Source organism: Trichosurus vulpecula, chromosome 9 (genome assembly GCF_011100635.1).
Source record: "Trichosurus vulpecula isolate mTriVul1 chromosome 9, mTriVul1.pri, whole genome shotgun sequence".
Classification (NCBI taxonomy): domain Eukaryota; kingdom Metazoa; phylum Chordata; class Mammalia; order Diprotodontia; family Phalangeridae; genus Trichosurus; species Trichosurus vulpecula.
In genome coordinates, this window is record NC_050581.1 from 150,793,996 (window position 1) to 150,804,046 (window position 10,051).

Sequence of the window (10,051 nt, forward strand, 5' to 3'; positions counted from 1 at the left end):
AAGCCCCGAACTCCTCAGTGGGGATTTTGTCTTCTCCTTCCTCCCTCCCTCCCAGGGATTTTTTTTAAATTGAGATTTTGAGACTATAGTCTCTCTTTTCTGGTTGGATTTAGGCCACCCAAAGCCATCTGGCAGTGGCAGAGAGTTGATGGAGAGACCCCAGGGAGGTTTATGGGAGACTATTCTTCTTCTCCTCCCCCTAGACATAGCCAGCCTAGAGCACCAGCAGCTGAGGAGGGAGGTACGTGGCCCTCTCCCAAACCAGCAGGACGGCCTTCTGAGTCAGAGGAGAGGGGAGCCAAGGATCCTCTGGAAGCCAGGGCTGGTGGTGGTGCTTTCCTGCATGTCACATGGGCCTCAAGCCTGGGACTGAGGGCCTCCAAGGAGCCTCAGCAGATGTAGGGCTAGTGAAAACAGAATAGCCCAAAGATCCCCAAGAAAAGCAGAAGGCAAGAGCCAAGGATAGCAGAATAGTCACTAGAGTCAGGGAAATTGGATTTGATTCCTGGCACTAGCACTGTGTGACCTCAGAGAAGCTGCCTCACTCTCCTGGGTCTCAGTTACCTCCTGCATACTATTGGAGAGACCCCTTGCCTTACTTATTCTAGAGGGTGTTATGTTATCACATCAGATAATGGATACAGAAGTGCTTTGTAAAGTACAAAACCCTGGTTAACTATAAGAAATGGTTCTTGTGTAGCCAACAATTTTAAGTGAATTAGGAAGGGCTGAGTGACTGAAAGTTGGCATTTACCACAAGCCATTAATGACTAAAGTATAGACAAAAATCTATGCTAGATACATGTGAATGTCAGCAAAGTAGACAAAGGTGGGTGATCTCCTTAGAGGATTGCCGTGGCAAGTGAGGGGAAAGAACCCTGGGGCAGTGCAGGGTAATGGTTCTAGTGAAGCTGGCTTCTGTTACTGGCTTCATTCCCTAGGTAGCTAGGTGGCACAGTGAATAGAGTACCAGACCTGAAGTCAGAAAGACTCGTCTTCCTGAGTTCAAACCTCACCTCAGACACTTACTAGCTCTTTGATCCTGGGCAAGTCATTTAACCCTGTTTGCCTCAGTTGCTTCATCTGTGAAATGAGCTGGAGAAGGAAATGACAAACCATTCTGATATCTTTGCCTAGAAAACCCCAAATGGGGTGGTCACAAAGAGTCAGACGAGCCTGAAAAGAATGAAAAGCAACAACAAAAAATCAAGTTCAACTTTGATCAAATTACCATCATCTTTTCTCGTGGGAAAAAAATCTCAGAATCACAGAATCTCAGAGTTAGGAGGTACCCCAGAGATCACTGATTCCAGCCCAGCACTGAACAGGAATCTCCTCTCCCATATTCCAGAGGTAATCTAGCCTCTTCTTGAAGACCTCCAGTGAAGGGAAACTTGTTACTTATTCTGTTTTTGGGTGGCTCAAAGTCTTTTCTTTTATCAGACTTAAATAGACTTTTATCCATTACTCCTAGGGTTCTGTCCCCACTTTGGCCAAACAGAAGAAATCTAATCTCATTTGGCCACTGTAGCCTTTCAAATTCTCGAGGACAAGACATTCATGTTCCTCCTAAATCTTCTTAAGACTTACCATCCCTAGATCCTTCAATCAAACTTCACAGGGAAGGAACTCAAGGCCCTTAACCACCCTGGCTACCCTTCTTTGGAAGGGATAACTCCTTCTCTTCTCACCGTCCCTCCTAAAATGGGATTCTCTCAACTGAACACAAGGCTCTAGATGTGGTCAGTCATTCAGTCAGTCGATAAGCTTTTATCAAGTGCCTTCTATGTGCCAGGCACTGTGCTAAGTTCTGGGGATACAAGGAAAGACAACAGACAGTCCCTGCCCTTGAGTAGCTCATGGTCTAATGTGGCAGAGTATCTTCATCTGTAAAACATAGGGGTTGGAGCAGATGACCTCCAAGGTCCCTTGACACTCTCAATTTATGATAGTAAGACTATTCTCTCCCCAGTCTTGGATGCTGCGCCTCTCTTAATGCAACCTAAAATAACATGGGAATAACAATCCCCTCCTTGCCTCTCTCACGGGTTTGCTGGGGGGATCAAATGAGATAATGGATAGGAAAGTGCTGCGTAAACTGTAAAAATGAGAGAGAGTGATGGAGAGGGCAGCTCTGGAGGACCTGACCACAGAGGTCCTGATGAGAAGGAAAAGCAGATTCAGCGGGGGGAGGAGGAGAGCTGACACGGCTGTAAAATGATGAGGAGTGCAGACCAAATGATCTCCAAGGTGTCTTCTAGCTTTGACCTTCTACGACTCTGGGACCGGGACAGTGGAATGGACGGTGGGGGGTGGTGGTATTGAATATTACCCTCTCAAATGAAGTAGCAGCAAGGGATGATGAAGGTAAGCAGCCGCCTTGTCCTTTGGGGCTGGCTACCCTCTAGGGCCCATCTTCTGCCTCCTTCCTCCTTCTCCTACCCCTGAACCTCACTTTGCTCTGGTGATCTCAGTGGACCCCGGCTGGAGAGGGTGTCCTGGGTCCAGCCAACCCTCCTTCCAACTCAGTATTGCTGGAGGAACTGACTCCTGGCTCCTTCCTGAGCTGAGAACATAACCGATAGGAAGCTGGGGAAACCAAAGAGAGAAGTGGGGGTTAGGCACAGCCAAAATGCTCCCTTGCCTCTAGGCATGTGATTTCAGCGGGACTTCTCTGGATGACTTCTTCACCTCATCCCCAAACGAGAGAGGATAATTTCAGCCTTGTACTTCCAAAATCCTTCTACCACCTTCCTCCTGAGGTCTGAAATCCCTTTCAGAGAGGGTGGCTTTTTTCCCCCATCTAAGGCTGAAAAAATGAGAATCACCTTGTGAGAGAGGGGACAATATCAAGTGAAACTGATTAGAAACAAGGCTTATTTTTGTTGGATGTTTTCCTGAGAGCGGGTCTTTCTAGGGCAAAGAAAGGAAGAAAACAGGAGGCCAGTGTACAGGGTTAGGGATGGGGAGTTGGAGACAGTTCAGGGGTCTATAGCAGAAGGGCTCAGAACAGGAAAACTGAGGGTGTCTAAGGAATGTCAATCACCCACAGACCTGGGTTTATGGGGCCAGAGGGGGCAGACCTGCCTGGTGGCTGTTGGCAGTTTCCTGCCTGCTCCAGACTGACATTCCCCTTTAGGCACCTGAAAAAGAAAAGTGGTGGCTTCCCCTGAGACCCTGAACAGTTTCAGAGACAAACTGGCCCCTCCTCCACTGGGCTTTTGCAACTGGCTTTCTGTAATGTAGTGGAAAGAGACCTGGATTAGGAGAGGGAGAGTGCTGAATAATACTTAACAACCAGCTTTGGGGGGGGGGATGAACATAACAATTTCAAGTTTAACCCACATAATTAACATTTTCTGCATTGCTTTCTTAATTCTAGGTAATCAATAAAATAATTAATTGAGTCCTGATATGTAGCATTTGCAATTTCTGAGGTGTAAATGCTCCCCCAGAAAATTTAACAATCAGCTCTCAAGAACCAGTTGGAGCTGATTCCAGCATCCCTGACTTTAACTTTTGCCACTGACCCACTGTGGGACCCTGAGAAAGTCACACTACCCCTCCCTGGACTTCAGTTTCTTCAAATGTAATAATAGTAACATAATAACTAGTGTTTATATAGCCCTTCAAGGTTTTCAAAGCACTTTACAAATCTCTCATTTTGTCCTCACAACAACCCTGGGAGGTTGGTTAGCTTAGCATGGTATCTTGCATACAGCAGGTGCTTAATAAATGTTTATTGATTGATGATTATAATTCTCGTTATTATCATTCCTATTTTACAGCTATAAAATGAGAGTTGAACTAGATGGGGTCTGAGGGTCTTTCCATGAGCCAAAGCACGTCTTGACGCAGTTTGGGGATTAAGCTCAGAGACAGTGATTCAGTCATTGGCATGAAATTAGAGGACTTAGCACTAGAAGGGGCCTTGAAGTTTGCCTTGCTCAACCCTTCCATTTTACAGATGAGAAAATTGAGGACCCAAGAAATAAAGTGATTTTTCCTCCAAATGTCACACAGCTAATGAGTGACAGAGGCAGATTTTGAACTCGGGTCTTCTGATTGTAGATCACTGCTCCACACTGCCTCCTTGCTTGGTTAGAATTCTGGGCAAGAAGAGTCATAGAATCACAGGACTTGAGTATCACAAGGGACTACAACGGCCAACCAGGCCAACCCATACCTGAAAGGGATCCTCACTGTTACATACCTGGCAAATGATGCTCCAGACTCTGCTTGAGACCCTCCAAGGATGAAGGACCCACCTCTAGAAATCATCTTGTCCAGGGGTGAGGAACCTGCAGCCTCAAGGCCCCACGCGGCCCACTAGGTCCTCAAGTGCAGCCCTGTGACCGAATCCATTTTCAGTCAGGGCCACACTCGAGGACCTAGAGGGCTGTGTGGGGCCTCGAGGCTGCAGGTTCCCTACCCCACTTCTCATCCTTTCCTTCCCTTCCTGTCCTGACCATGATGCTCATGACACTGGCCTGAATCACAAGGTCAACTCCCAACTTTGTCTTTGGAGTTTCCCCCATGACATCCCCTTCCTCTCTTCTGGTGTGACCTCCTGATTTCCTCTTATGCCCTGTTGCTGCAGATTCCTGCACAGAGAGTAGGGGGTTAAACAGTAATCTCTTCTGGAGCCATTTTCTATTTTAATGTGGCCTCTTGATTCTGGTCATTTCAATATAGGTATTAAGTATCTGTAGGGATCCGCAGCAGCCTTCCTGCCCCTTCCTAAGCTTGTATTAAGACAGCACCTAATAAATAATGACTCAAATAGAGCTTTAAGGTTTACAAAAGCCTTCCCTACAGCCACTCTGTGAGGCAGGCAAGACAGGGCAGGCATTAGTAATAGCTAGCATTTATATGGCTTACAAAAGTTCTCCCCATTTTGAGGATGAGAAAACTGAGGCTCAGAGAAATTAGTAACAGAGATGAGACTTAGGGCAGCATTCTTTCCTTTGCTTCTCACTGCCACTCTGAAAGAAGGATGAATGGGTGGACCAATGGACAGATCACAGAGCTCAAAAGGACCTTGGGGACAATCTAATCCAATCCTCTCATTTTACTAATGAGGAAACTGAGGCCTACTATTAGGAAGCCTACTTCATCCCCATACAAGTGGAAGGTGCCCAAGGCACCAAGGTGCTCACTCACTGTTCTCACTCTCAGTACCCTGGGCACTTTTCTGACTGTATAACCTAAAAATAATAGCCTTGTGAGGTCACCAGATATATGATATCATCTAAGTAGAAAAGTTTTCCCCAAAAAGGAGACTGCATACATACACTGGCATCATGGGTTGGTCACAATGGAGCAGTTCCTAAAATACCACTTCCTCCCCAAACCTTCTTTGACTGGGTGAACAGTGGGGATTCCCCTTGAGCTTCACTGTTTTCCCATCTGTCTTTACTCCACCATCCTTACAGGTCTCTATACTGCTGCTGCTTCTGTAGCAACTAGAGTGTGTGTCTACACATGAACAAACACACTGAAGATGTAGAAATTCTGCTTTATTGAGCAAGGTCGACTGTGCACTTTGGTGGAAAGAACTGGACTGCAAAACCTGAATTCTAATCTCAGCTCTGCCTCCTACTAGTGGTAAGTTCATTAACTTCTCTGGGCCTCATACTTCATGCCCCCCTTTTTCTCCCCCTCTTTTTTTTCTCTCTTTTGTATTTGTCTTTGGGTTGTGATTTTTTTTGTTTGTTTGTTCTGTTTCTTCTTTCTCATGATTCATTCCATTGGTCATGGTTCTTCTCCACAATTTGACTAGTGTGTAAATTAATTCAATGTGAAGTTATACATGGAAGTTATATGGGATTCTATGCCATCTTGGGGAGGGAGGGAGGGAGGGAGGGAGGAAAATCTGGAACTCAAAATTATGTAGAACCGTGTGTTGCAAACTAAAAAGAAAAAGAAAAAAGAAAAAGAAAAAAAAGAAAAAAAGAAAAATAGACATTCAATGAAAAAAAAAACTTCTCTGGACCTCAATTTCTTCCCTACAAAATGGGGATCATTAAACCTGCCCTTGGAGCATTATTTGACTCCAGAATTAAAGGCAAAGCCTCAGTGTGACATTCAAAATCCTCTGGCCCCTATCTTTCTTTCTGGCCTTATTTCATATAAAGCCTCTTCATGTATCCTCCATTATGGTGCAACTGACCAGCTAACAACTCTCCTGAGATGAGATATCATCTCTTTCTCTTATTTCGCATGGGTCCATGGTTCTGGGAATGTACACCCCGGTTTAAGAAGGGCGCCAGAGCTTAAGAATAGTATAAACTGGAGAGTGTCAGGCAGAGAGAATCTATCATGGTGAAAGAGCTTCAGAATACATCATATGGGCATCATTTGAAAGAACTGGGAATGTTTGTCCTGGAGAAAAGAAGATTCAGGGAAGGACATAACTGTCTGGAAGTATTTGAAGGACTATGATGTGGAAGAGAGATCAGACTTATTCTGCTTTCTACTTGGAACTCTAACCAAGAGCAATGGCTAGAAATGACAGAGAATCCCTTAAATTTGATCCCAAGCAAAACTTGCTAATAATTAGAACTGTTGTGGAGTGGAATGGGCCACACCAAGGGCTGATGCGTTCTCTGCCCTTTGCGGTCTTTGAGCAGAAACTGGATGGCCCCCTCGTCTGGTATGTCAGAGTGGGAATTCCTTTCAGGGCTGGATCGGACTAGATGGGCGCCGAGATACCTTCTGACTCTCCAATTCTGTATACAATGATTCTAGAAGATTCTCTTCACCTCTATCACTTTTGAATCCCTAGCTTCTTCAAAAGTGCAGCTCAGTGGCTACCTTCAACTTGGAGCCTTTCTTAAGGCTATTAGCTGTTCATGCTCTATCTCTCTCTTCAAATTACTTTGTATGTCCTTTGCATTTAACTGATCGGTGTAAGTGCTGTATTTCAGAAGAAAGGAAGCTCGTGAAAGGTAGGGACTGGTCCTTTTTTGTCTTTTTGTCTTTATTACCTAGCACAATCCTTTGCATATAGTAGGTGTTTAATAAATGTATATGGAATTGAATGATCAAATGAAATCATATGTAGAAAGTGCTTAGAAAACAAGAACATTATCCAAAAATGAGTTACTCATATTAATAGCAACATGTAAAATATAATATTGGGGCATTTTATGAATAACTTCCAATGAAATACATTCTGAACACTCCACAAAATCACAGATTTTTCAGATCTTATTGTTTCTCCCTCTGACTTCTTGGAGCTCAGCAGCAGGACTTTATAGACTGAAGGTTGGGTCACTTCCTTTTCCTCAACTTCTTTATCTGTAAAACAAGATGGGGTTGGACCAGCTGTGGCTCCTTCTTCATGCCACTAATGCCTTCCCCTCTAAGGTTACTTTATATTTGCTTTGAAAGGGTGTATTTATCTCTATATTTGCCTGTTAGAATGTAAGTTCCTTGAGGGCAGGGGCCATTTCACTTTTGTCCTTGTAGCCTCAGTACCTAGCAGTATGCCTAGCACATAGTAGGCACTTAATGATGATCACTAAAGTCCTTTGCAATTCTACTTTCTGAGATTCTCATAATTCCACATTTCCTGCTCATAGGATTCCCTCAGGAGCTAAGCCCCAGCCCAGCTTCCTCAGTCTAAGCCATGAAGATCCTTACTTTCTCTTCATTATAGGAAAGAGAACCTCATATTGTTTTACGCATAGCTATAAATCCACCAGAACAAACAATTCTATTGAATTCAGGGGGAGCATTACATTAGAGTCCTCAGGTAGCCCCCTGATTTCTTGGATTCCCATGCGGTTGATTGTAGGACCACAACTTCCAGTTCTCTCCTCTGCACTGTAGTATATTTCCAGTGGGGAGGAGGGTTGCTACGTTGAGGAACCTCCTCCATCCCTGGAAAGCTCCCCATCAGTATCTGACCCTCCACCTGCTAATATAGAAGCTCCTCACCCTACCCATCTGAGTCACCAAAACCCTGGAGTCACCTGGATATTAGAGTAGCTTTTAGTCTGACAGGAATAAACTCAACTACTCTTCCAGCAAATCACAAATGGCTCCTTGAGTTATACTTTCTGTTACGATCATAGCTAATATTTTACGGCACTTTCAGGTTTGCCAAACCTTTAAGAGAAAGAAGTCGTAGCTCTAGAGTTAGAAGAGATCTCAGAGGCCATTTAGTCTAACCCACTCATTTTACAGATGGGGAAATTGAGGTCCAGGAGGTTGAAGTAACTTAGTGAAGTTCAGTGATTGGTAGTAAGTACCAGACATGGGTTTTGAACCCAGGCCCTCCAACTCTAGAGCTAGCTGGTATTCTTACATTGTACCCTACCACCTTGTGAAAGGGGGAGTTCTTCTTAGGGCTGGAGGTCAATATGATGAAAATGAGGATAGAGCTTCATGTAGGGGAGAATAACATAGAGGAGACAGCATGGTAAAGTGGAGAGAATGCCACAGTTGATGGCAGATGTTTGAACCTCTGCTCTTCTATTTAATACCTGGGTGACCTCGGGCAAGTCAACACTTGACCTCTCAGGGCCTTGGTCTCCTCAAGTGGAAAAGGAAGATGTTGGCCTAGGTGACCTCTGGGCTTCATTCCAGTTTTAAATCTTCAGGCTTATGGTCCCCTTCCTCTATCTAGCTCATCCAAGACTTTCCCCCTTTATCTTCTTAGTAACAAATAATGAGCTACACCATATTCAGAAAACCTAATAGAAGAATCTAATATACTAGATCGAGAAACTTTAGCAGAATGTGAAGCATACCTGGGCCTAAATTCTGTAAAAGTTGGCAGATTATTGGGGCGCTGCAGCCTTGGACAGTTTCTAGCTTCATTCATCTTAGAAATAGCTCTTACTTAGGGATTTTCTTGATTCTGACTGTTTCCCTGTTCTTAGCCATTCCCTCTCTAGGTCTTTCTCTACTTGGCTCCCCAAGAAGTCTGTCTCCAACCTGTCTCATTCTCATTAGATGACCTCATCTCCTATTTTCTCAAGCAGGCTGAGGTCAGCTGGCAAAATACAAACTTCTCTGTTTGGCATTAAAAGCCCTTCAAAACCTGGCCCCAAACTATCTGGTATATACCCTCATCACCTCATAAGTTTATTCTTGTCAATTAGGCAGATTTACTGGAGTCAGAAAAACCTGAATTCAAATTGGGCTTCAGTTACATACTAGCTGTGTGACTCTAAGCAAAACACTTAAGTTTTGTCTGCCTCAGTTTCTGCCTCTGTAAAATGGGAAGAGTTATAGCACCTACCTTTCAGGGTTTTTATAAGGATAAAAAAAATAAGAATAATTGTAAAATGCCTTGTAGACCTTAAAGAATTATGTAAGTGTCAACTATTAGACTGAGATGGCCTTCTGTTGGTCTTCCTGCCTCCGATCTGTCCCCGCTCCAGTCCATTCACCATCAGCTGTCAAATCGGTTGTTCTAAAAATCAGGAATGACCATATCAATTCCTCCCACTCCCATTCATTCAATAAATTCCATTGACTTCCTGTTATCTCCAATATCAAATATAAAATCCTCTGTCTTTCAAAGCCATTTATAACTTGGCTCCTTCCTACTTTTCCAGTCTTCTTTACATGTTTCTCTTCCTCTTTTTACTCTTCAATCCAGTGATGTTGTCTTCCTTGCTGTTTCTCAAACATGACTTCATCTCTTGATTCCAAGTGTTTTCACTGGCTGTTCCTCACACTTAGAACACTCTTCTTCCTTATCTCTGCCTCCTCCTGACTTCCTTTAAGTCTCCATTATGGGGCAAGTCACTTAACACTGTTTGCCTCAGTTTCCTCATCTGTAAAATGAGCTGGAGAAGGAAATGGCAAACCACTCCAGTATCTTTGCCAGGAAAACCCCAAATGAAGTCATGAAGGGTCAGACTGAAAACAACTGAACAGCAGTAACAACAGAAGTCCCACCATCTGCAAGAAGCCTGTCCTGATCCCCTTTAGTGCTAGTGCCTTCCTTCTGAGATTATTCCCAAGTTTCCCTATCTATATCTTGTATATACACAGTTATTCCCATGTCCTCTTGTATATCAGACTGAGCTCC